The sequence below is a fragment of the Macaca nemestrina genome, chromosome 2, assembly GCF_043159975.1.
Source record: "Macaca nemestrina isolate mMacNem1 chromosome 2, mMacNem.hap1, whole genome shotgun sequence".
In the NCBI taxonomy this organism is placed as follows: domain Eukaryota; kingdom Metazoa; phylum Chordata; class Mammalia; order Primates; family Cercopithecidae; genus Macaca; species Macaca nemestrina.
In genome coordinates, this window is record NC_092126.1 from 134,791,863 (window position 1) to 134,819,618 (window position 27,756).

General features: G+C 39.6%; 1 protein-coding gene across 9 annotated transcripts in view; it reads right to left on the reverse strand.

Moving 5' to 3' along the window:
* The window catches only part of LOC105479577 (forkhead box P1), a 630,259-nt gene that overhangs the window by 338,412 nt on the left and 264,091 nt on the right, over nucleotides 1–27,756 (reverse strand). For 7 of the 9 annotated variants that reach the window (XM_071089096.1, XM_011737586.3, XM_011737587.3 and 4 more), the window contains one exon: nucleotides 9,488–9,548. The exons of 1 other annotated variant lie outside the window; for it this stretch is intronic. The gene's annotated coding sequence lies outside the window, so the exon portion shown is untranslated. Of the gene's footprint in view, nucleotides 1–9,487; nucleotides 9,549–15,563; nucleotides 15,764–27,756 lie in introns of those variants that run through there. One more of the 9 variants, XM_011737584.3, reaches the window with a different exon arrangement.

Below are 27,756 nucleotides of genomic sequence, written 5' to 3' on the forward strand. Positions count from 1 at the left end.
TCATCTGTGATGCAACTTTTTCAAACTCCCCATCAATTTCACTAGGAAATCCTTTGGCTCAACGTTTAAATAAATTCCAAATTCAACAACTTCTCACCACCTCCCCTGCCACTGTGATCCTGGCCATCATCCTATCTCACTGGGATTATTATAGTGGACTCCTAACAGGTCTCCCTGCCTATGACCTCATCCACCCACAGTCTATTTCCAAAAAGTTCCCTGAGTGATCCATTTCAAAAGCATGAGTGAGATCTCGCTCCACCTCAAAGCCCCTCAAAGGCTCCCCAGTAAGAATATAAAAAGCACTGTGCCCTGCTCAGTCTGGCCCTGTTACACTTTTACGTTGTCTCCTACTACAACTTGAGTAGCCTTAATCCAATATTCTGCAATCAAAAGTGCTTCAAAATCCAAAACTTTTGAGCACAGATACAACACTCAAAGGAAATGCTCACAGGAGCATTTCAGATTTGGGATTTTGGGGTTAAGGTTGCTTAGCTGGTAATGCAAATACTACAAAATCTGAAAAATCCCAAATTAGAAATATTTCTGGTCCCAAGCATTTCAGATAAGAGACACCCAACCTGTTCTCTCCCCTTAAGGACACTGCTTCGGCCATACTGGCTGACTTGCTCTCTTTAGAATACGCCACGTCTCTGCTCACCACACATGGACTTACCTGACCACCCACCACCCTATTTACACAGCAACCCTTCCCTCTGACAACGTGACCTCCCTTATCCTTTTATATTTTCTCTACAGTATCTATCACCACGCCCTTGTTTATCATGCTTCGCTGGCTGTCTACTCCCTCTAAAGCAATGAGCAAGGAGCTTAGTGGCTGTGCTGTCCACTGCTATATCCAGCAACACTGTCTAATAGAAATACAATGGCTGCCACAGAAGTAACTGTGACGTTTTTTAGAAGCAAAAAGAAACAGCTGAAATTAATTTTAATATTTTATTTAACCTAATGTATCCAAAACGATCATTTCAACATATAATCGATGAAGAAAAATTATCAAATATTTCATGTTCTTTTTTCCATACAGAGACTTTGAAATACTTTGTAGATTTTACACTGCACGTCCAAGTTCGGGCTAATCACATTTCAAGTGTTCAATAGCCCCAGGTAGCTAGTGGCTTCCATGCTGGACACGGTAGGTCAAGCACAATGCCTGGCATACAGCAGGCATTTAATAAAGATGTGTGAATAAACAAATGAAGGAATAAATCCAACCTGCAGAAAGAACTACCTCACATTGCAAAGACAGTACTCATGTGTTTTAAAAGTTTCACTGCATACACATAAAATCCTTACTAGATGTGACACATTCTGATTTTTATTTTACTGTAATGTATGCTTATTCCTTTTTTTTTGTTTGTTTGTTTTTGAGATGGAGTCTCGCACCAGGCTGGAGTGCAGTGGTGCGATCTCGGCTGACTGCAACCTCTGCCTCCTGGGTTCAAGTGATTTTCCTGCCTCAGCTACCCAAGTAGCTGGGACTACAGGTGTGCGCCACCATGCCCAGCTAATTTCTGTATTTTTAGTAGGGATGGGGCTTCACCATGTTGGCCAGGATGGTCTTGATCTGTTGACCTCATGATCCACCTGCCTCAGCCTCCCAAAGTGCTGGGATTACAGGCATGAGCCACTGTGCCTGGCTGCTTATTCCATTTTTTAAAAGTCTTGGGTACCAGCCACCACCCTAAAATCCTTAACCCACAAACTGGTTCCAAAGGCCACTTTGAATATGACTGGTCTAAATAAACTTTAAAGTATGGAATTCGTAATGAACGTTTTTTAGGATATTTCCTCTGGCCTCCAGAGACCGCTGACGACCCTTTGAAAGGAAAACAGACCAACCTCCACAAAAAAATGACTGGAGGAAAGAGTGAGCAAGCAAAGTACCACGGTAAGCCATAGACTGCAATAATCACAGTCCATCCAACAATGCGAGGTTTCTCTTAATTAAAATGCAATTTTATTTTACTTTTTATTTATTTATTTTTTTGAGACGGAGTCTCCCCTCTGTTGCCCAGGCTGGAGTGCAGTGGCATGATCTCAGATTACTGCAACCTCTGCCTCTCGAGTTCAAGCAATTCTCTCGCCTCAGCTTCCCAGGTAGCTGGGACTACAGGTGTGCACCACCATGCCCAGCTAATTTTTGTATTTTTAGCAGAGACCAGGTTTTGCCATGTTGACCAGGTTGGTCTTGAACTCGCAACCTCAAGTGATCCATCTGCCTTGGCCTCCCAGAGTGCTGGGATTACAGGTGTGAGCCACCGTGCCCAGCCTAAAAGGTAATTTTAAATAACTGGTCATACTCTCAGATAATTAACACAACCTCTAATTACCTTTAATTATATACTACATACATGCTAATATACAAAATTCAGGGAAGACTTGCATGATTTTTACCCTTAGAAAGAGTGAATTTGACAAGGGCAGAAAGACTTCATATTTTTCCTTTATTTTCCCGACCCCATGCGAAGTCCAGATCAGTGGCCGAGAGGAACAAACCGAAACGATCCATCCTCATTTCATATTCACAAAGTCCCATTCACCAAGAGTCTTTTTAAAAGATACCACAAACTTCAAATCCAAACTTAGCACTGGTTAGTAACTGTCACTACAGCTTCAACTTTCAAATGGGCTCATAAAATAAGGATTCTGTCATCAGTACACTATTTGCTTCTTTGAGGTCCTTGGTGTTACCAGATACTGAGGGGGTATGCCCACAAGGTTAACACAGATGTGCTACCTTTTACAAGATTTTGTTTTTGCACAGTCAAGCTTCAAATTTCTTTCAGAGGTTTTTGAATTGCCAAGGAAAGGCTCCATTTCCTACATCTGTGGTATGTCATTAAGTTGCCCCCTAATGTGAAATTTTTTTTATTCCTAAAATGCTCAAGGTGAGCAGTTGGAATATTTGTGCCTTTAGCAGATAGGACAGCAAAATCATCATTTAAAAAAAATATATGGATACAGTAGTTCAGTGGCGTGAGCCTGCAGTCCAAGCTATTCAGGAGGCTGAGGCAGGAAGATCCCTCAAGCCCAGGAGTTCAGGGCTGCAGTAAGCTATGATCGCACCTAAGAACAGCCCCTGTAATCCTGCCTGGGCAACACAGCCAGATCCCATTTCTTTAAAAAAAAAAAAAATAGATAAAACCATTTGTTATTTGGTTTTGTATTTTTGATTGTTCACTGTGCAAAATATGGTTATTTGATAATTGCTGCAAATATTGTCTTTACTACTAAATATGCCTTCATGTACATTTCAACAAGTGGCTTCTGCTTGAAAACGAACTCTATTGAGCATATTTCTCTGGAAATCAATATTTAAGAAATTTTTTTTCTTTGAAACTAACATTCAAGAGAGACAGCTCTTGTTTACAGAGTAACTTAGTTTAGCATTATGGCTAACAATGTTTAAAAACAGCTAACTTAAAATGCAAACATTTAAATTCTGACGTTTAACTGTTGAGAGGCCATGTCAGTCTATGGAAATACACACAGCATAAAAAACAGTAATTTTTCCCCAGTTCTGTCCCTTGTAAGAGTATTTCAAGCAACCATTCTCTTAGATTTAAAAATAAGAACTTAGGAGGTTTTACGACAGTTAAAAATTTTAAATGCCTGGATGAACCTTGAAAACATTTTGCTAAGTGAAAGAATCCAGTCACAAAAGGATGTGGGATTCCATTTCTATGAAACATCCAGACTAAGTAAATCTACACAAACAGAACACATATTCATTGTTATCAGGGGATGGGTGGAGGGAGAACGCAGTGTAAGTGCTAATAGTTACTAAGGTTTTTTTCTTAGGCGATGAAATATTCTAAAACTGAACTAGATGGTTGCAACTCTGAACACATTAAGAACTACTGAAAAGTAAGTACACATTAAATGGGTGAATTGTATTGTATGGGAATTATATCTCAATAATTCTGTTAACAAAAAATTAACATGCCTGATAACATTCACAACAGCATACAAGGAAATCAAGTTAATCTCACATAACTTCCATACAATGTTAAAACACGTAATTCCTGACATCCTGGGCTCCTTGTTTCAGAACACTTCTCAAATCAACCAATAATTGCCCTTCCTAACACCCATCATCATCATCACCATTCATGTATGCCTGCCCCTCTAGAATATCAACTCTGTGAGGACAGAGACCATGTCCTTCTTACATGATGCTATAATCTCAGCACCTAGCCCACACCCACCAATAAATACCTGCAGTAAGAATTAATATATGTATGTATCTACATACATCTGTATGTATGAATGAATGAATGAATGAAATTACTAGATTGGAGTAACTGAATCAATAAAGTACTTGTATTCTACTTGTCCCCTTAAATCTGTTTGCCAATTCTCCCCAGGCTCCTGGCCACCCAGGTAGAGACCATTTCCCAGCAGCCCTCAAAGCTTGCTGGGCCTTATGACCATAATCCGGTAAGTGACAATGAGTGGGATGTATACAACATTTAACTCTTTTGATTACAAGAAAATTGCTTGCTTTGGACATCTCCACAGTGCGGCAACAACATAGCTTCAACCCTATGATAAGGACAAAGCCCGAAGGGAGGAGAGCACAGACAGAAAGAATCTGCCCAAACAAGCTACATTGGTCAGGTTGTTTCATGAGAGAAGTAGGCTTCTATTTTATTTAAGCCATTTTACACTGGATCTCTTTGTTACACCAGCCTCATCTTTACCCTGACTGTTACAACCCAGGCATGAGTATACTGTATGTATGTGCGGGGAGCAGGGGCGGTCAGGGAGCATTTCAATGCTTAACTGAATTGACTGATCACATTCCAGCCAATACGGTCATCTGGTAACTCAATGACGACTGCTTACAGTGTCTTCGTAACATCTTCCTTAATTAACAGTCACATAATTCAAATGCTAACTACTAGAAAAGGTAGTTTTGAAGGGTTTAGCTCAGAATTGCTGTTGTCTTTAGGTAAGTATTCAAATCACTCACATATATACTTTTAAAGGAACTTATACTTCAAATAAATGAAGAGCATTTCAGCTTTATTTTTCACCAAGAAATAATTTATAATAGGTAAGACACGATGAATGTTATCTATAAGGATGCATTTATATTCCTTCATCTAACATAAAACAGCTCAAATTAGGGATGCGGGGGGAAATTGCAATGATTATACTTCCCTTTGATTGTTTTTTAATTTTCTCTCAAATAACTTGACTTTAAAAAGAAACTGGACCAACACTTAAAATGTGAAGCTTGGAGATACCTAATGTTTAAAAATAACCATTTTAATTGTAATCTATGCGGTCTTGATGATTATCTTCAACTCTCAATGCCATTCAGAATTGAATATAAGATGACGAATTTTACAAATTGGATTTGAATTTTAAGCAAATGCATGAGGGTAAATTGTCAATGGTGAAGGGAGGCAGGGAAAAATGCCACATAAACCTTTATTAGATCACCAAACCAAGGCAACCATAATAGAATGACATCTGTATAATTGTGACCAGTGCGTCTCTCTTTAGTTTCCATCTTGACATTCTGGATGACCTTAGGTAAACTATTTATCATCAACGGGACCATTTTTCCAGTCTGTAAAGTGGGAATTATAAGAATTGCCAGCTACCTCTTAGGAATGCCAGCAACCAGACCCATTTTGTAAAGCACTCAGATCTAGTTGGAAGAAAATTGTTATATCACTACCGAGTATGATGACTGTTATTTATGACTCTTCAGACCTTAGAATCTAAATTTTCAAAATCGCTCCATCTGGTTTTCTGAATTTGTCTGGCTACTTTTATGTATATAATCAGTTATTTCCATAGTACCTTTGTAGGCATATTTCTGTGCATCTATACTGACTGTTAATAATTCCCCGGTTTCAAATTTGGGGCATGTTATTTACTGAGAAGCTCCTGGCATCTGAAGTCTACATGCTTCTTGCAGTGTGAAAGATGATGCTGATTTTTTTGTCCATTGCTGGATGGCAAGGTCTTCTCATTTAAGGCTTACTCATCAGGAAGAAATGCTAACCACTATACTCACTTGAAACATCTTTTTAAATTGTGTATTTCCCTTTTATTTCTTCCTAGATAAGAGATCAAGATATATACAAATTAGTCTTTGAAAGATCTTTTACCTTGTTCAAAAGTAAAAATTATGTATACTACTTGAGTCTATATACCCTAACTTATTTCTCCCCAAAATTTGAAATTAGCATCAAAACACAGATGGAATGGATACTGTAAAAGAAAAAGTGTTAAGTAATGAAATGTTCACTTGGAATAGGAATACTGAAGATGATGTATGATATACTTTGGAAATCCATCCCCTCCAAATCTCATCTTGAAATCTGATCCCCAATTGTGAGAGGACCGGCCAATAGAAAGTGTTTGGGTCATGGGGGCAGATCTCTCATGAATGGCTCAGAGTCTTCCCCAAAGTAATGACTGAGTTCTTGCTCTATTAGTTCACGAGAAATCTGGTTGTTAAAAAGAGCCTGGCTCCCCTTCCCTCCAAGCTTCCTTTTTCTCTTGTCATGTGACACGCCTCTTCCAAACTTCCCCTTCTGCCATGACTGGAAGCTTCCTGAGGTCGTTACTAGAAGCAGATGCTGCCCCATGTTTCTTGTACAGTCTGCAGAATTATGAACCAAATAAATTTTTTTCTTTATAAATTACCCAGCCTCAAGTATGCCTTTCTAGCAACACCGAACAAAGACAATGTATACAGAACAAAGACAAAGACAACAAAAAAAGCTGAAAGTAGAGAACAACTATAGAGACTGAGCACATAAAATACTTTTATGATCAAGAAATTTTACAAGGAAGGGCCTTATTTGCACGATATTAAATAATATAATAGATCATGCACTTGATAGTGATTATGAAGAAAACTTTTTTTTTTGGTAATATGGACTATCTTTCTCAGGCAATGCCAATCACAAATTTCTAGAAACATTTCTTTCCAAATTTTCCCTTGACCTATGGTATTTTGAACTTTCAATAATATTACAGAATTTAGGGGGGGTGGGGACTGTATTTCCATTTTCAGGTAATAGGTGAAAGAATGGATATTATAAAGACATTGAGTCAGAAGAAAAATAATTCATGCTTACAGGTGATTACAAAAAATACAAAATCAATACAAACAACAAATGAAAACCCATCAGTGAAGGTTGTATTTGGAGCTGTATGGATAAGCCAACTCTCAGGCTAAATTTTCATCTTTTCTACCACTTTTTCAGCTTTGTTTAATCTTTTTTTTTTTTTTTTTTTTGGGAGACAGAGTCTCTTTCTGTCTCCCAGGCTGGAGTGCAGTGGTGCAATCTTGGTTCACTGCAAGCTCCACCTCCTGGGTTCAAGCGATTCTCCTGCCTCAGCCTCCTGAGTAGCTGGGATTACAGGAGCCCACCACCACGTCCAGCTAATTTTTGTATTTTTAGTAGAGATGGGGTTTCACCATGTTTTGCCACGCTGGTCTTGAACTCCTGACCTTAGGTGATCCACCCACCTCAGCCTTCCAAAGTGCAGGGATTACAGGCATGAGCCACCATGCCTGGCCTGTTTAATCATAATTTTCAGCTTTGCCAGAAACCTCTGCTGACAGTAGGAGATGAGTTAAACACGTGGCACCTCTTTGCATGAGGAGCATCTTGGATTGAGATCACTCTGTGAGATTACAGAGACCAGGAGACAGCAAATTACCGCCTTGCTGAGTAACTGCAACAGAGGCTGAATACCCCTACAAATAGAAAATATTTACTATGTGGCCCTTGACAGAAAAAGTTTGCAGACCCCTGATATAGATTAATGCCTTCCTTTTAAAGATTAGAAAGTTCAGACCAGGTGTGGTGGCTCATGCCTGTAATTCCAACACTTTGGGAGGCTAAGGTGGGCGGATCACGAGGTCAGGAGTTTGAGACCAGCCTGACCAACATGGTGAAACCCCGTCTCTACTAAAAACACAAAAATTAGCTGGTTGTGATGGCGAGCGCCTGTAATTCCAGCTACTTGAGAGGGTAGGGCAGGAGAATCACTTGAAACTGAGAGGCAGAGGTTACAGTGAGCCAAGATCCTGCCACTGCACTCCAGCCTGGGCAACAGAGCGAGACTCCGTCTCAAAAAAAACAAAAAAAAAAAAAAGAAAAGAAAAAGAAAATTGAGCCCCAGCAAAGGGAAGTGTTTTGTTGTGACCTGATAATCCCAATTACTGGTTGGGAATCAATTCCTTCCATGCCGAAACATCTGAAACATACGTTTGTCCTCTTTGAAATACAATTAGGTAGATCCTGCAAAGGTTTCATTTAAACAATATAGAAGGTGAAATGATGGAAGTCTGATTTTTCTGGCCCAAATTAAATGTGCCAGAATGCAACTACAAAAACAAATCCATACCCTTTATATATATGCATTCTAGAACTCCCCCAAGCTCCAGGTGAGATTTATCAAAATCTGATCAAAGATTCTTCACATTATGAAAGTTCCACAAAAAAACTCTGTTCAACTCAACAAGAAGTCTGTATCTGGCAAATACATAAACTTCAGTAAAATCTCAGCAAAGGCTTTGCTCAACCATGCGGGCAGGTACCCTGTTTTTAAACAGACACAAATCTACTAAATCAAATGGAACTGTTAAAGGCCAAAATTCTAAATGAAACGAAGATGCTACTGCTTGAGAAATATCAGATGTTAAAATGACCGGAAGAATTATCTTGTGTAAGATGATCACCACGTTTATCAGAGAGGTACTTCTGAAATCCAGTAAATATGTAGCATCCACAACCATTTTAACTGGAGTACTTTTTCATTCCCCCTCCCAAAAGTGAATTTGAAAACATTACATTTGGCTTTAATTCATTAAGCTACATTAGTCTCTCTGAAAACTTCTAATTTTAAAAATCAAGTACTCATTTGATTTTCAAGCCAGGTCAAGAGAACAAGGCAGCCTAGTGCTGACGTTACAGGGATGTGCCTCACACTGCTCGGCAGTTACACCAATGTGGCGTGTTGCTATGGTGCCTGACTGTTAATTTCTGAAAGAAGGTGATTATAAAGCCGCCAGATGAACATCAATTGGATGACACCACTTCAACACACAATACTGACATGCGTTACTCTTGTTTGCAGCAAGTTAATTTTATGAATCACCACTTTTGTGATGTGAATATTCCTTTCTAACTTTAAACCTACCAAGTCAACAAGCAAAACATAATTTGAAAAATAAAAATAAGTTCAGCTTCAACAAAAAGAGAAGAGTTTGATAATATTTGGGGGGGAAATGTGAATCTGTAGACCATTTCTTAAGGGCAACCGTTTTTCTTAGGACTTCCAAAAATACACCACATATGTACTCACACGCAAATAAATATATGTTTATTTGACAAATACAGACCAAAAAACAACTGAATTAAAATGCCTGGAAGGCAAAAGACACAGCCCTGGATATAACTTCACTAATCACATTTGCATTTACCTTTTTTGGCTTCTGTAAAGCAATCTTCAGTTATAGTCACCTCAAAAGGTCACGTCTTACCCTGAAAACAAAAGAGAACATCAAAATCTGAATGTCAAGAGAAGTAGCAACCACCTCTGCCAAGGACAGACACAAGCGAAACAACAAAAGAACTCAAGTCTATTTAATGGCAAATGACTTTCAGGGTTAATAAAAACAAGTCCCAAGAATGTCTGCTTATCTGGACCATATGCCTTTGAGCTCTTCAAGACAACAAAATCGACTTGGGGGGAAAAAGTCAAGGTGAAACATTTCAAACGTTGTGTATCAACTTTTTCTCATCTTGTTGTCTATCAATTTATTTTCACGTAGAATAATATGTGACTCGTAGGCCTTTGTTTTTGGAAACCAGACTGCCACTTGAACGTGTCTCTGTTTGGTTAACATCCACAACATCCCTTATTTTATTAAAGCAGAGACTTATTTTTTTCCCTTTTGGAAGAGAGTTAGGTCTTGTAGACAACATGCTTTCTGCCACTTTGGACCTTTCAAAATGAATGAAAGCAGCACCATTTTCAGTTTGGGGAGGGGCAGGGAGTTAATTGCTAGTGAAAGCTGTTCACAGAATGTTTTTCTCCTAGCATGTATCTACGGGAGCTACTAAGTTAAATAAAAAAGGTTCATGTCACATGAAACAAACAATTGAAATCAAGCTTCCTAAAACACAAAGAAACCATGGAACACATTTTACCCCACATCTACTCCTGCATCTGCATACTCCCGTATGCAAAACAGTGTTTAATCCTTTAAGAAACATTACAAGCTGCCTCTTTCTGCCCATGTAACTGGGATCAACATATGGCACAAGTGAAAAGAAAAACATTTGTTTATTAATTTAGATCAAGTTACTAAGAGGGTACAGGATTCATTCCATATCCATTGACCAAATGCTCATATAATTTTTAAGGTGGCGAAATCATATCATCATTTTACTAAAATGTTCATATCTTTTTGTTCACTCTTCAGAATAATATGTAATGAAGTGGTTTAATTTTATAGGAAGATATCCCTGCTTATCCCTCTGCTGTCAGCCCTGAATGTGGAAAGGCAAACATCATTGAGAAGAGTAAAATCTTATTTCACGAGGGCTAAAAATTTGAAAGTGGCACTTTGGTGTGTACTATCTTTGAGGAATTGATCCAAGGCCAATTTATGACATTTCCACAAGCAAGTGTACGCAGATTCTTGCCATTAAGATTGGAAAAAGATGCAGGCTCTGAGTGAAATCGTAATTTTCATGTTTACTGTAAGAGGAAATTGGAGGTTTTCACCATAAATGTTCACCATTTGGGTGGGGAAAAACCCTAGCTCTGGGACTTAAAATTACTATTTTGCAGCCTGACCAAAACCTTTTTGTTTTCACACAAAACAATTCAAATTGAAAATGAAAATCGTGTGCTTTACTGCTGATGTATGTCCCCAAGATTGGTTTCTCCAGTGGTGAGAAGTCTATTTCAGGGCAAGCGATGATAAGAAAGAAAAACAGAGCAAAGATGGTCAAGTCCTCAAAGTAGAGCTAAGATCTGCAGAGACCTACTCTACACAAATCAGAGCTCCGTACATACAAAGCACACACAGAAATTTCTACATCTACCACTCATCGAATCTTAAATGTAAAGCAAGTGAACTTTGGCAGATCCTACTCAATTCAAAGCAAGAATGCCTTTTTCTCTCTCCTTTTTACTTGAGATGTTCTCCAGTACATGCACTGTAAACTAATTTATATGTTTATCTATTGAGCTGTGTCTATTTTTGCACGTTTGGCAGTCAGACCTATAGTATTAGACTTTGCAATGCAGATGAGATTTGCTATCATACAGGCCTGGCAAACAACTGGACCTCATTAAAATTTAATTTTTTAAAAAAACTGCTGAAAATGCCTACTTGGAATAAAGTTATCTCCAGTGCTGCATTTGAACTTGCAGAACATTTTCAGGTAAACACCAGACCTGTTTTTCTACTCACCTATCCACACAGTATAGTGTGTAAGTGAACACAGAACAAAAATAGAAGCTGCTTCAGCCTCAGATTTTACAAGTATCATTTTTTTCCCCTAGGGATACTGGGGGAAGAATTACAACAAAATTATACAACTGACCCTCCAATTTATAAATACTAAAACAATACAAAACTGACTACATTTAATTTTCACTTACACATAAAAAATTGGCAGTAGGATATAATCTCTATCTTTCTCTATTTTGAAGTTCCATAAATTTTGGTGCACATGCACGATTGGCCACTCATTAATTTATTTCTGTTGATTTTCATTTTTAGAAAAGGTATACATTAACAAAGTAATCTAAAAGACATTTTTCTAGTTTTGCTGAGAAAAGATTAATAGTTCAACAGCTGTTTGCCATCATGCTAAATTAAATGAAATGTGTCAATATAATAGACAAGAAAATTAGGGGGTAGTACTGGGGCCCGAGTCTGCCTCATTACTAGCTTAGAAGAATTGGAAACCAACAACTAGCAGAAAAATATGCATTTCATTTTTTCCAAAGCATAAAACTTCCCTTTCCAATACTATATTTGCTATTTTCTTTAAATCACTTTTACTTATCAAATAGATCAACTATTTACCTGTATGCTTACCGGCAGCACAAGCACCAAAACTAAAATTAAATGATTATGTTTAAATGCAAAGCTTTTAGGTTAAAAAAAAAAAAAAAAAAAAAAAAAAAGAAATACATTCCCCTCCAGCCCACTTGTCTTCTTTTAAAAAATGCTGTCTCCATACGAATTGCGTTTTTTTTTTTCTTTTTCTCTTTCTTTTTTAAGTTTCCTACTGGTTTTAGGTTTTAAAAGTGAGCCAAGGATACGGTAAACAGAAATTACTTATTTTCCTTTATGTCATTCTCTGCAACAGTTAAGATTCTGTGAAGACTAGAATTGTTCCGTGGCCTCTTCACTATTGATTGCAACAGTGTCATCTACCTGAAGCTACACAGTGACCACAAAAACCATGTCCAGGACACAAATTTCTACTGCGAACTCTAGGGTCAGACACTAAATGTACATTCCTCTTTCTCTGCCTCCCCAACCACCCCTCCTCCCGAATTAGGGCTGTTATTCTAAAGAACCCTCACATTATTATAGTGTTTCAATATCATACTTTCTATGGGTATATTTTGCCCTTAATTTAATCTGTGTGACATATAATACACAGTGTCCACTAGTATGTCCTGCTTGGAACTGAGTTGCAGGTAAATGTGGAGGTGCAATCTCATTTCACAAAACTGAAAATGAACAATATCGGCTCTTTTTTTCCCGTTTATAGTATTTTCTCCTTCCCTTTCTTGACAGCTAAAATAAATTATCTGCATTAAGATTTCTCCATTATACTGAATTTTATATAACTGTGCAAAAGCAACTCTGAAGTATGCCCAACATAGTTCATCTCAACCTTCAGCCTACCCAATACTGGCTGAGAACCTTTTGTGTGCCAGTCTTATTAAAGATGCAAAGATGAGCAAAGTGAACCCCTGGGTGGTGATTAGGCGGGCAGTTCAGTAGGTCTATGGCTAGAGGACACTTTCTTATTAGGAAACTGAGGAAGGAACATGGTTCAAACTTCCCACACCCTCAAATCCTCCAATCAAACGGCTTGTACTCATTGGCAAAAACTGGTCCAAATAAGCCAATTTCCAAGAATTCGCTGCCTCTTTAAATAGGGAATCTTATCTCCTGTGGGCTTTAATATCTTGTTTTTCAATGACTTCTTAGAAAGTACAAGGACATCGACATATATTTGACTATTGAAAAATATAAGACAAGGGTCACTTTATCTTCCGTATTTAAGAAAATCTACTCCAAAATCAATCTCAAAGTTTGTTCTATGCCCTTAAGACTTCAAATACTGAGTCAGATTTGCAAAAAAAAAAAAAAAAAAAAAAAAAGAAAAAAGAAAAAAAGTGGGGAAGGTGGGGAATGAAGAAAGAAAAGAAGGAAGAAAATAAAAAGGGGAGAAAGGAAAAAATAGAGAAAAACAGGGGAAAAAGAAAGGAAAAGAATAAAGGAAGGAAACAGGAAAGAAAAGGAAGGAAGAAGCTGCTGTGCAGTCGGGGTCTCTGAGACCGGAGGCAAAGTTGGACGCTACCCAGGCTTGCAGCTTCACAAACACTACACTTCTTTTACTTGTCTCTATCAAAGAAATGTGTGACTTTGAATCCATCATTCTCCAAATCTCCCTCCTATCCCTGCAAGTAACATTTTACTTCCTTTCTCCTCATCCTCTGGGGCCCTCATCAGATCATAGTACCTAACTTTGGAGTCCATTCTAGTAGAGCAAAAACCTAAAATGTTACACATGAAGCCACGTGGTGCAGTAAACCCCAGTCGATGCTTGCCCATGAAATTACTTCAGACTGGCAGCCCCCCCACTAACTCCACATCGGCCCATCTCATTTGGAAAAATGACTCTCTCCTACCTTACAGAAAAGGAAAACCCTGGCCGTGGTCATGTGAAAATATTTTATAGGTATCCTTTAACAGCCTTTAAATGTTGAAGCCTAAAAACAATATTTGCTGTTTTCCCTTTGAAGCTCTAACAAAGCCTTTGTTTTAGATTCACCTTTAGTGTGCAATAAGAGTTAATAATCAAATCCATCCCAACCCCCACAAATGTTAAACAAAAAGATAAAAGAAATGCAAATAGCTATTGTCATGGAAAGTTAAAGTACCTGTCTGTATTTTTAAGTGAAAACTATTATCTCTATCAATCAAAATTTAAGAATACAATAGCGCTAATCACAGAAGGTGCTCTGACGGAGTTACTTTGCCTCAAAAAAAAGTATTTTTCCCCTTAAAAACCAAGTATAAAAGTCATATACTTACAATTAGATAGAGTATTTGTAATTTTGTTATTAAAAACCTTCAGCAGCCTCACTGTTAATAAATGCTTCTAAGTCTCTAGACTGATTTGCACCCAAGAAGACACAAGTCCCTACATATTTTAATAAGGTTGATGAAATTTTATTTAAATTCTCACAGTTTCCAACCTGCGGGGGAACAGCACACTCTTCTGTTGAAAAGAGTTACTCAAACAGAGGCAACAGTTAACTGGTCAGGAAAACTCCTTCTTTTAGAGCCTGGACATAATTCCCACACCCTGAAATATCTTCACACAGGACATATCTTCCTTGGATGGTTCACCCTTGTTAATTGTGGCAACTTATTTTTGAAATAACACTCTACCCTCATCAAGAAAGCAGAATACCCCCATCATACCCCAGAATTATCTAAGTGTACAGTACATGAATTTCTCTGAGTCTTTTTTTAAAAATTCACTTTAAAAAAAGACTGGATTAGCCCCTGAATATGGTGCTTTCTAAAGACAGTACAGGAACAAAAAATAGCAAGACCCCAGATAGTAAAACAAACAGCTCAAGATTAAAATTCCTAGAGCAAACAGTTAAGCCAGGATGCCATTATGCACACGGAGCCTGGATGATGTCTCCTCCACCGTGGGGCCAAGAGGCTGTCATTTTCCCCCCAGCAAGATCAGATTTCCTTCCCTCCCGACCGCCTCTCTGAGCATCATGGCCAACATCTCTAGTGTGCTATTAATATCAATGAAGAGACGATTCGATTTCCACAGAAGAAAACCTTTCCTATTCCGGCACAGACCTTCGGGGAGGACCCTGGCCCGGGTATAGACAATACAGCGGCAGAGTTTCTGTTTTCTTACAGTTCAGTCTTACAGTGTTTGAAGGCTTTTTAGCAAACAATGGCAGCATTATCTGCAGGATAGTTACAAAACAGGATTTGTTAGGACAAAGAATAATAAAGCTGCTCTCTCTCTCTCTTTTCTTTTTAATTCCCTCTAGTCCTCACGAGCCTTTCTCTGCGAGTCCAAAATTCAGCCACATTTCCTAAGAGGCACCTGTACTTGTCTATTTCAATGCAGCCAGAAGCTGACAACGGCCCAGGAACCAGGACTGCTTTCAGGAGGCGCCCAGAAGGGCAGCAAAGTACCCTCTCAACATTAGTAAAATGAAACAAAAGTGTCAGCCTTGGCTTCACACACACTTACCCGTTCATGGTGAGGAGGCAAAGCTTTGGGGCGGGAGAGGCAATTTTCACACAACGGAAGAAAGTTGAGAGTTTGTAAGGGAGAAACTACAGGCGCTTGGAAGCCTGCTGGCTCTCAGGGCTCCCAGGCTGGCGGCAGTGTGAGGAAGGACTGAAGGTATGTGGGCTAAACACAACAAAAGCCACTGCCTTACTCTAGATTAAATATGCAGGAAGAGGCCCCTTTGCATAAACACAAACACTCAGCAAATGAATAACTGGCTCAATCAGACGCCCGCTGTGCCTTCTACCTGTCCTCGCTCTGACAGGAGACACTGCCTATTCCAGGGGACACCACTAAACAGGAGACAGTTAAATGTTATGTTGCTATAATAACAATTAAAATGAATTGTATTCATTAGTAATTAAGAACTCACTCGTGGGGGGTGGCGGGGGGAGTGCTATTGTTGTATCTCCAGCTACTCCAAAAAGAACTTGTAGTATACCCATCCCTGGAGTTCTGCTCTGGGTTGCATTTCAATCTCTAACATTCAATGAGAGTTTTAAACAATCAGTTTGTTTAGTCACAATTGTCAGAGATATGCGTCTTGTTTCTCTGCTTTGTCACGTTGTAAATGGATACCTGTGACTCTGTACCTACAAAGATCTGTTTGATAATCTGTTTGATATATGTATATAAAGTGTACACATAAAAATATACACATATACATATATATGTGCATATATACTCACACATAATACATTCATGCATATCTAATTAAAGAGAATAAGCCAAAAAATGCTACTTAACTATACTCTCTAGTTCACTAATCATTTAAGGAAAATAATTCGAGTTTTCCAAAAATATATCCCAAATGCCTGCCTTTCAAATGTCACCAATCCATGACCACTCATTTAAAAACATTACCCCTATATTAGAAAGGATGCTTTTAACTGAGTGGCCTCAACCACTTATAATTTCAATTAAATAACATAATTACAGTCAACAATTTTCTCCATTTCGGCAGAAAATATGCCATACCTCAACATAATTTGTCCTTACAATCCAGGAATTTAAGCAAGAGGAGAAACATGCCAGTGTTAGGAATCCACCACTGCCTTTTCTCAGCTTATGGAATCAACTCACACTGACCTCTCATTCTACGTTCCAGCTACATGTTGGTCTTAGTAACTTAATTATTTTTTAATAACTTTTGCAGTATTAAATGATTTCGATTGAAACATAAATAAGATTATGTTCGTCTACTACTTACTAATGCCATACAGTACTCTGGGGCCAAATCCAGCAGGGTTATGCTATAGGATGCGTCTATATTATTACTGTATTTGGACTAAAAAGGATAGGTCACAGATCCTTCACAGCCTTCAAGAATGCTGTGATTATCCTAGCCAAGGGAAATAGGGCAGCTTTCTATTTGAAAAGCAATTTTAGTTTATTAACACAAAACTGTTTTCTGGCCAAATCGTTCTACTGTAAAAGGTGCAGATCATCACTGAAAAGTTTTAAAATATATTTACAAACACACCAACAAACACAAAACTCATTTCAAACATATACTATGGCATAGCATGGAGAAAAGACCAACAAAATAAAAAGACACCCAAAGACCCAGAGAATAAAACACAAGTTCTCTAAGAGGGGTGACCACAGAAACTGAAGGTGCTGATTTTGTCCACTCTTTTTTGCCTTGAAATGACCTTCCAAATAAGATGTTAGATAACCCACGTCCATAGACGATAGTGATCTAACCTTGCTGCAAATAAACCATAGAACAAAATTTAATCATTATATCACTGTGAGAAAGCCTCTGTCCATCCCCATGGAGCTTCTAATGACTGTTTTGGCAGTTTTGAGGGTAGTTATGCTTCCCAGCTCATCTATATCTCATACTGGTTGAGTAAGCTAATGGAAGTGATGTTAGTAGAATCCAATATTAATGCTCTGTATCATGCAAACCTGGACGCAACTGAATATATTATACAATTATAGGTAGCATCTAATTCCATAAGTATTAGATACTGTACCCTAAATTAATATTTTAATGAGGACGGTGAAATAAAGACGACAATCCAGGTAAGGGATCCGTGCATTGTGGCCCGGCTAAGCTCCTTGCTGAAAGAGCGCCGGATTCGGGAGCAAACGGCACAGACACAGGGATTGTGACAAAAATCCGTATGCAAGCTTTAGATGCTGAGTGACACATACTGATGCACAGAGTCAAAGATGTCATCCTCACACAAGCGCCACTCGCTGTAAGCTTGAGAGAAAATGCAGGGGGAAAGATGGGGGGGCGTAGTTGCAGCGAGACCTCCAGAAAATAAACAGGGTGTACAGTTTCAAAGGCTGCAGACACAGACATTTCATTGTTCAAGCCAATTATCAGTGGAAAATAACAACAACAGATGGATTCAGAGTCACTGACTTTTCCTATGCACTTCATCTCGGCGGAACAGATGATGAAACGCAAGAGCTATCTCAAAAAGGCAAAACATCTTTCAGTAAAAGAACTCTACAGTCCAGATGGGGACCTTCTAAGGCTGCTGATTATCTTCTTATAATGTTGTAAGATAGACTTACTAAAACATTTCAAGAACTGATCAGATATGATGCGTACAATGGCTTCATTATTGGAAGGAGTCGTCTCAGACTTGTGACTAAACCCGGCAGAGATTTCAATAAGGTTAGGACTGTAAGTTTCCTGTTTTCTCATCAGGGACTGCAGGTTCCAACTAAAACTGGAAATCTGTGCACAACAGGAGAATAAACCGTCGCCCAAGGATCCTATATATTTGCTCTTCTCTCATTTGAGCAAAGGAAAAAAAAAAATAAACTGGAACTGTAAAAAGGACATTAAATTATTCTGAAGCATTCTGCCAGTGTGTGTGTGGGGGTGAGGGGGGGATGGCTCCAAAGCAACTCTTTATTAAAAGCATTTGGTGATAAAATATCAGCCCTTACATGCGTTAGAACATCTTAAATATCCCTTGCCACTGGTGACTGCAAAATAGAATTTCCTTTTAGTAGGGAATAAATATAAATTTCAATGGTGGTGTAACAGCAATTCTAACAAATGTCAACCAAAACTCACCAACCTACTGTAACCCACTCTCACTCAACTTACCACCAAGTTAGGCTTGCTGATAAAACACAAGAGGTTAACCACAACCTGAGGGCTTGCTGTAAGTAATGGAAAAAGTTAAATCTCTAATCAGATAGGCCTCATCCCTACTGGAATAACAATGTATCTGTTCCATGTATCTGTCTACTCATCTATCCATCTCCATCCATCCATCCATCCATCCATCCATCACCAACTGCACATTCATAATTTTGCAAAAATTCTTTCCCTGAATTGACATGAAACATGGTCGAAATCACTGCACTAAGAAAAAAGAAAAGCTGATTCTCTCAACTATTTACTAACATTCTTAACATTTAAAAAATATTTTTATGAACACACTGTTGACTTCACAAGTTTATAACATAATTTTTTTTTTTTTTTTCTGAGCAAGGCTTTTCTTTCAAAGTACTCTGACAAAAGTAAATTCATAGCAGAACACACAGGCACGAAGAAAATATCGCCAAGGGCAAAATTCTGCAACTGCTTTAAGAAGCAAACAAGAACACAAAAGATGTGTAATACAACCATCTGGCTCTCCTCTTACTATATCAATGCCTCAACCTTATCCCCACCCCCTGAGCCAACCCACACCAATGCCACAAAACCAAATGGCTTCACTTATGTTTCCTGCACAGCAAATTTACACAATGCAGTTAGAATGCAAAAGTTGATTTTGACACATAAACTAGCATCTTTTGAATTTTCCCCGCTTCAGTGATTTTGTTGTCGTTGTTATCTGTTCAGAGTGGGACTTCTTTGAAAAACCACCAAGAACCTCACCATGATAAAGATGTTCTCATATGGACGTGTCTGTTCAGCCCCAAGAGAAGTCTCCCTGAAAACCTTAATCTCTGCCATCTTGTGCTTTCTGTTATCATCAGACTTTAGATGTGGACATAAAAAAAAAAAAAATATCCTAGGCTTATTCCAATTAGAACTTTTACTTTTGGGGGGCACTAAATGGTGGGTTGTTTCCCCCACTTATGATTTGAAATAACTGTGCTAATTTTTAATTACCATTCTTGCAAGTCAGCATGTTCACTGGAATTTTTCCTCATTCAGCTCAGTTTACAAACATTTACTGAGCAACTACTGTGGTATTAGAAACATGCTGGACAATGGACGATCAGAATCTATTATTTTCCCGTGTGCTAGCAGGACTTGTCTGGTACATTAAACCAGCAACTCTACAGTTTATAAAAAAAATCTTCCACATGCAGGCAGGCTGAAGCATTTTATTTACTTATATACTTATTTTTGAAGTCAGATATAACAGACATTTGAAAGTTATAGCCTGTTTGTGGGGATCTAATTGCTTCCAAAAGGTGGGAATGAATACTTTTTATGGAAATCTCTGTCTGGGTGAAACCAATAAAGCATCATAAATGCTTCTCACCAAGGGGCAACAATGTAAAAAATAATATCTTAAAAAAAAATTTCTTCACAGGCAAACTCTACTGTTTGCTTTTGTGCAGGGGCATGCTAGAGGCAGACGCTCTGTATCAGGCAAGAGTTCTCAGTTAGAATTAAGGTCTGCCAGGTGGAGGGCCACATCTGCTTTACTTCTGTTTTCTCACTGTTGCTGGTCTTCCCCCATTCCTGCGTCCCTCTCCGTGTTCCCCGATGAGACTTTGACTGGTTTTTCAAGGGGCTAACTTTTGGTTCTCTTCCGGGCGTTTCTGCCCACAGAGTCCCCTGGTTTGGACAGCAGCAATCGCCTGTAGGACACACACAGCGAATCCAGCCACCGGATGAGGAATTCTGCTAATTGTTTAAGCCTGCACTAGTGTCTGGCCACCAGTTGGCAAACACAACTCATGGCTGCCTACCAGGCCTAGGTTAACACAGCTGGAGCCAGATGACAGGCTCTCAAAGATATTCTTCCCATGGCCACATCTGGCTCTTGGCGGTTCCTAGTGCAGCTGAACTGACTCTGTTTGGTTGTTCTGGGCAAAAGTTTAGGCAACAGATAAGTCATATTAATTTCAGTTTATGACAGAAGTATCAGAACATATACTCCATGAAGGCAGGGATTTTATCTGATTTGCACTCCCCCCCCACTTTTTTTTTTTTTGAGACATGGTCTTACTCTGTTGCCCAAGCTTGAGCGCAGGGCAGTGGCACGATCATGACTCACTGCAGCCTGGAACTAACTACTAGACTCAAGCGATTCTCCTACCTCAGCCTCCTGAGTAGCTGGGTCTAGAGGCATGTGCCACCATGTCTAGCTAATTTTTAAATTTTTTGTAGGGACAAGGTTTCACTACGTTGCCCAGGATGGTGTTGAATTCCTGGGCTCAAGTGATCATCCTGCCTTCGCCTCCCAAAGCGCTGGGATTACAGGCATGAGCCACCGTGCAGGCCTCTTGCTTGCTGTATCCCAGTACAGAGCAGCGGCTACGCAGGGTAGGTGTTCAGTAAATACAGAATGAGTGAATAATGCTAACCAGTGTCTGAGTTGAACAAAAACATTCCTGTATCTTATTCCAGCTACTCTGTTCCCACTGTGGTACGTAAAATGGCTAGCACGCTGGTGCACACAGAGAAGCCTGTGAATGGTTCTACAGCTAGATTTTATTATGGACACACTCACACTCAAGAATGTACCCATGTACATTGTCAGTATAGCTGGAAAGACCTCCAACAATCCTTCCCCTCAAATTACCCAGTCTCCCAGAATTACCCATATCCCAACTTGGTTAGTCCTTCAACTGAGAAACTTGGCAGCTCTGCGCCCACAGGGCCTGAGAGTGATCTCAAAGTAGAAACTTACCTTTTGGCCACCACCAAAGTGCCAAATGATGAGGCAACTTTTCCTGGCACCTTTTCATCCTATTTCCTTTCCCATGCCTCTCTCTTCCTAAATTCCCTGATATCTGCAGATCCCAGCTCCCTTCTACATTCAACTTTGACCCAAGGATAGGCTTCCCCAAAGCTCACCACCTCTCTAGCTCCCATTAGAAACACATTTAGAAAAGCCTATGTAATTTAAAACCAGGCGGGCCCCCCCCACCCCTTGGCTCCTTAGCTAGAAAGAAGCCCAACTTATAGGCTGTTATGTTAATAATGACCATAAAGCTCCCCTGAGTCCACCAAGGGCTTGCTAAAGGTGAAGGGACACTTGATGGAAGCCTGGCAAGGCTGTACGCATATGCTGTTGCTTTCCGAAAAAGAAAGTTAACACTCCTAAAGCAAGAACGACTGAACAAGGCAGATGAGTTCAACAAGCTCAGCATATGGACTTCAGCGAAACAAAGGTAAATCAAAATTGAGCTAGAGGAAGCTGTTGCTGAACTCACCTCCTCTTCTATCATGTAAGGCAGTAGGGTGGAGGTATAGATAATTATTTTAAGCTAAGTTTCTGAAAAGAGTTCTGTGTTCACGATGAAGAATTCAGGCTTCAAGCTCCCCTTGGAAGGAGTTGCTTAATTCATAAAAGGTGGACCAGAAGGATCAACCCCTAAAATGCCTCTCCTTCCCTGCTTCTGCTATTTGAAATTACTTTAAAAATGAGAGAATAAGCTAGGCTCAGTGGCTCACACCTGTAATGCCAGCGATTCAGGAGGGGGAGGCAGGAGAATCGCTTGAGCCCAGGAATTCAAGGCTGCAGTGAGCTAGTATGGTGCTACCGCACACTAGCCTGGGCAATAAAGTGAGACACTGTTTAAAAATGGGGGAATTGGCCAGGCATGGTGGCTCAGGCCTGTAAACCCAGCACTTTGGGAGGCCAAGGCAGTTGATCACACTTGAGGTCAGGAGTTCGAGGCCAGCCTGGCCAACATGGTGAAACCTCATCTCTACCAAAAAATACAAAAAAATTTAGCTGGGCATGGTGGTGCTTGCCTGTAGTCCCAGGTACTCAGGAGGCTGAGGTGGAAGAATTGTTTGAACCAGGGAGGCAGAGGTTGCAGGGGCTGAGATTGTGCCACTGCACTCCAGCCCAGGTGACAGAGTGAAACCTTGTCTCAAAAATAATAAAATAAAATAAAATAAAATAAAATAAGGGAATGTCTTTGTACAATTGCACAATCACAATGAAACTTTAAAATAATTCTTTAAAAAGCAGTAAAACAAGCTGCAAATGATTGATATCTACCTATTCATTGGCTGAAAACAGGCTATCAAGTAAAAACAAAAACAAGCAAGTTTTGAAAGTTAGGAAATAATTTTTAAAAAGGCAAGGCTGAGGTTGTACAGAACGAGTGTCTGTATTTCTTAATGCATCCTTGGGCTGCCTCACCTAAAACTAAGTATTACAGAATATAGTACTATACAGTATACTTTAGACTAGAATAGTTCAGAATTTACAAGCATGGATTCAAGTACCCAAGTTCAAAACTTAGCTCTGGTGCTTACTGACCTTGTGAGCTTAGGCAAGTTACTTAAGCTCTCTGTCCCTCAGTGTTCTCATCCATAAAATGGGCTTGCTTACAGTGCATTATTTGCTTTTGGAGAATAAATGCACTGACAAGAAGAAGTACTTAATAGTGTCTGGTACAAAGTGAATGCTCAAAGAAATGATGGCTGCTGTTATTATAATCAGGGATGACAGAACTTAAATAAATCTAAAACTTTCTACACTCATTTCTGCCATCTCTACAAGTTGTTAAAAATAGCCGGCTAGCTGGACATGGTGGCACATGCCTGTAATCCCAGCACTTTGGGAGGCTGAGGCAGGTGGAACTCAAGGTCAGGAGATTGAGACCATCCTGGCCATCATGGTGAAACCCTACCTCTACTAAAAATACAAAAATTAGCTGGGTGTGGTGGCACGGGACTGTAATCCCAGCTACTCGGGAGGCTGAGGCAGGAGAATCGCTTGAACCCAGGAGGTGAAGATTGCAGTGAGCTGAGATAATGCCACTGTACTCCAGCCCGGCGACAGAGCAAGACTCCATCTTAAAAAAAAAAAAAAAAAGTCTGGCTGTCTGCCATGCTACGGGCTGGAAAAATAAAAGAATGTGTATCAGATTTTAAACTTCCTAAGAATATAGTGCTAAAATAAAATCAAAGTACTTATTTTTTCCCCTCAATATTAGTTGGAGAATCGCAGATGTAAGATTGGGGTCTCACCTACCTCAGTGGAGGCAAGTCATTAGTTACAAAAAAGCTACAAGCCAAGGTTAGCCTTGGGGCTGCCTGTCCCACCAACTACCAAAAAAGACTTGGGGGAGATGTTCAAAGAAGGCAGGAGGAGAATCCAGCCTGAAACCCAAAGGCATTGAAACACATTTTCTTGTACTTTTCAAGTCTGTGCATATAGATTCTGTTACTGATTTAGGATCTTAAACAGTTTGTTTATTTTTTAAATGCCTTTCAGCTCACCTTTAATAACATGTTTCTTTGACTTGGCTGAACTATGCCTCAGAAGAATTACAAGCGGGAATAAGGCTGGGTAAAAGGTTCAGTGAACTAATCCACACCTGGTCCATGTAAAAAAAAAAAAAAAAAAAAAAAAAAAAAGAAAGAAAGAAAGAAAAAGAAAAGAAAAAGCTCATATTTTCCATATAGAAACAAGCTCCTTTATATGAACCAGCCTTTTATTTAATTGCTAAGGCACTTTCCACACCATACAACCTTTCATGTCCTTCTTCACTTCGGTGGGGAAACGGCACAGAACCACTTTCCAGCCACACCAGGGTGCTTTATCAGTGACAGAAATTAATACTCCTATTAATAATGATAGCAAGCACAAACCTGATTCAAAACTGGAAGTGGTAGGTTCACTTAAGCAAAAATTCCCTGGCCAAGTTTTGCCAATAAAAAAAAGACAAGGATGTCCCCTGAGAACAGATTTGGGATAAACTGCGACAATCTCTTCATCAAAATTCAAACTTTTTTCTGCTGCAATTGTGTGACCCAGACTACTAAGTGAAAGGAATAAGGCATGGATGGGGAAAATCTTGAATGAGAGAGAACAGCAAATATTTTAGGGCTAAAAGGTGCCTTTGAGAGGTCCAGGCAAGCCACTCCCCTGGGAGGGGACTCTGTGACCAAGGTCACGCAGGTGGTGGGGACGAAAGCAGGAATTCAAGCCTATGACTCCCAATTCATGGGGAAAAGCAATGGCTACAGAATATGGCCCCTGGGAACATCAGTCATGTTAAGAGGATATTTAAGAGCAGGATCCTGTGAACAGCAAAGAGGCCAGAGAACAGAAGGAGAAGTCGTGAGTGTCCCACAGACTGTGCCAGCCCATTGCATCTGAAGTTGGACTTGAAGAAGCTTTACTTTCTCCTATGAAATCCTTCACTTCCAGGCCTCAGGTATCTTCTATTTGCCTTTTAGTTTTGTTCACAAGAAAATTCTTTTAACCAACTCTGGTTTGAAGTAAGTGGAAAAGGAGACACTTCCACACTTTCGTTAAGAAGCAGCAAAGTGAAGTGGAGAGATCATTTAATTAGGAAGCAAGAGAGGGCGACTCTGCTCCTGGACCCACCAGTAACTCAGCTAGGATTTGGGAAGCCCCTTCTCTTCTCCAGACCCACCCAGGCTCCTCACTGGTACAAGGAGGGGTACTCAGGGATGGTATTTAATTGCTACAGACGGGTTGCCTGAACAAGGTGTTAAAATGCTGAAACACTTGTGTACTCGCTGGGAAATGGCCCTTGCCCCCAAGCCTCCTGAGCACAACCTTGACCAGCACCCTGGACTTCCCTGCCTTCTCCACGGCATGGTGAGGGTTTCCCAGAGCCCTGCTCCAGAGCTAGAGCTAGTGGCCATTGGGATGACCACGGCTGTGCTGTACCTGTGAACTACTGTGACCATCACCCCCAGATGCTCTGATAGGTCCCTTTCCAAGGCTAGATGCAAGGACCACCAGGGCCAGCGAATGCCCCAGAGAATGCCACCAGCTGGGGTCCACGTGGGGCCCAGCAAGAGACAGAGGGGTTGGGACAAGCACAACAGTGGATCCACCAGAGAGCTGCCTTCCTCCCCAAATTAATTCCCTCACTTGGGGCACCCAGATGTGGGCCTGTAGGAACGAGGCAGGTCAAAGGAATTTTCTTAGGGCAAATTCTTTTTTTTTTTTTTTTTTTTTTTTTTTTGAGATGGAGTCTTGCTCTGTCGCCAGGTGAGAGTGCAGTGGTGCGATCTCGGCACACTGCAACCTCTGCCTCCCGGGTTCAAGTGATTCTTCTATCTCAGACTCCTGAGTAGCTGAGACTACAGGCGCCTGCCACCACGCCCAGTTAATTTTTTATATTTTAGTAGAAATGGGGTTTTACCATGTTGGCCAGGATGGTCTCGATCTCCTAACCTCATGATCCACCCGCCTCGGCCTCCCAAAGTGCTGGGATTTCAGGCATGAGCCACTACACCCGGCCAGGGCAAATTCTTAGGGCTAAATTTGCTTCCAAAAACTGGAAAGAAATATACCATTGTGAAACAACTCTATAAGTAAAATCCTCAGCTCAGAGGGAACCCAACCCGACATATGTAATCAAATTATATTTACCATGGAAATTCTAATAGCTCCTACTTTCTACTCCACTTTTACTGCCCTCTAGGAAAAGGAATATTTTACTATCCTGTGTTCCAAATTTCCACCAGAGGGTTGAGGCATTATACGTGCTGAAATATATAGGAAAGGAAAAAAATTCCCATTATTATTTCCTTCAACCCTCTCTACCTTCTATGCCACCATTACTCAAAAGTCACTCAAACATTTTGCTGGCTGACATGACGCCATGCTGTCACTTGATCAGGTGTGGAGTACCACATGGAATGAATAAATACTTATCCACAACCGCATATTAAATGGGAATTCGCACAGGCGGGCTCCGGAGACAAAGACGTTTCTATACAGAAATATTAACTAAGAATTTAAGTAAATGGCCCCACTGGAAAAAAAAAAAGTTCTGAAGTAGCAATATAAACTATATTTAATAGCAACAAAAAATATTTTCCTTTTGGGAAAGCAATTTGGGCTTCTAAAAGTTACTGCCTTTCACGTGACTTAGTACAGTATGCCTGAATTCTTTCATTTCCTAAAACACAGATGCTAGGCCCCAAAATTCTACTTTGTGAGAGTTAATTTTTTTTTTGATTAATCTTCCCCCAAATACAATACTCAAATAACAAACTATTTTGGTACCTTTCCCCCCACACACAATTGTTATTTTCTTAAGTGTCTGAGTATAACACGTCCCAAAGAACATATGTTCCCGAGGAAGAAAAAAAACCGGGCTCTAGAACTAATACACAATGAAAAATAAATTTAAAGCAGCCTTCTGGTCTGACATAAGAATATAAAAATGATATGAGCAAGAACAGCTTAGTTTACATACTTTTCAGTCACAGCTGCTGCTCCAAAACCACAATACCTTTAAAATGACATTTTAAGGAAACAGATACGGCGTGGCTTTAGCCATAGTTAGATGTAGCTAACACTGAATTAAAGGGGCTTTTCTTTTTATACACACACTTTATATAACCCTGTACACTGGCACAATTAAGAAGAGTAAGTCACTTTTAAATAATGTAGTGATAAACGGAATGAATTACAAATAATTCTACCCAGCAAGTTTTTTTTTTTTTTTTCTCTCCCTTCTTTTTCCTTTAAAATCGCCAGACTCAGGCATAAAAATAGAGTTTCAGGGACAGGAGGAACAAGTCCCCTCTTCTTGGTTAATATTTAATTGGGTGCTAAAGATTTCTTGGAGAGGACCTCTGTACCTCCAGTGACAGGCATACAAGAGGCTCCTATCTCTGCAAGAGATGCAGGCACTTCCCTGAATAAACGAAAATAACATACAATTAAATCAGACTATTCAATTAATAAATTACTTTGGTGGACCTTGCAGGCCAAGTCCTATTTAATTACATAATTTTAAAAATATTTGCACATTGCAATCACCGAAATTGGCTTTGAGGTTTCATAATACACACTTAACACTTGAGTTAAAGAACAAATTTATTTAATAAATGCAGGCCTAAGTGCTAGAAGGCCGTACCACTCTAACTGCAAAATCACTTAGCACATCCTCAGAAAAAGCAAATAAACTTTTTCACTATTTAGACGTGGGCTGCTGTTGAATGTCAGGAGAAGCTGGCTGATTTTTTTATGTT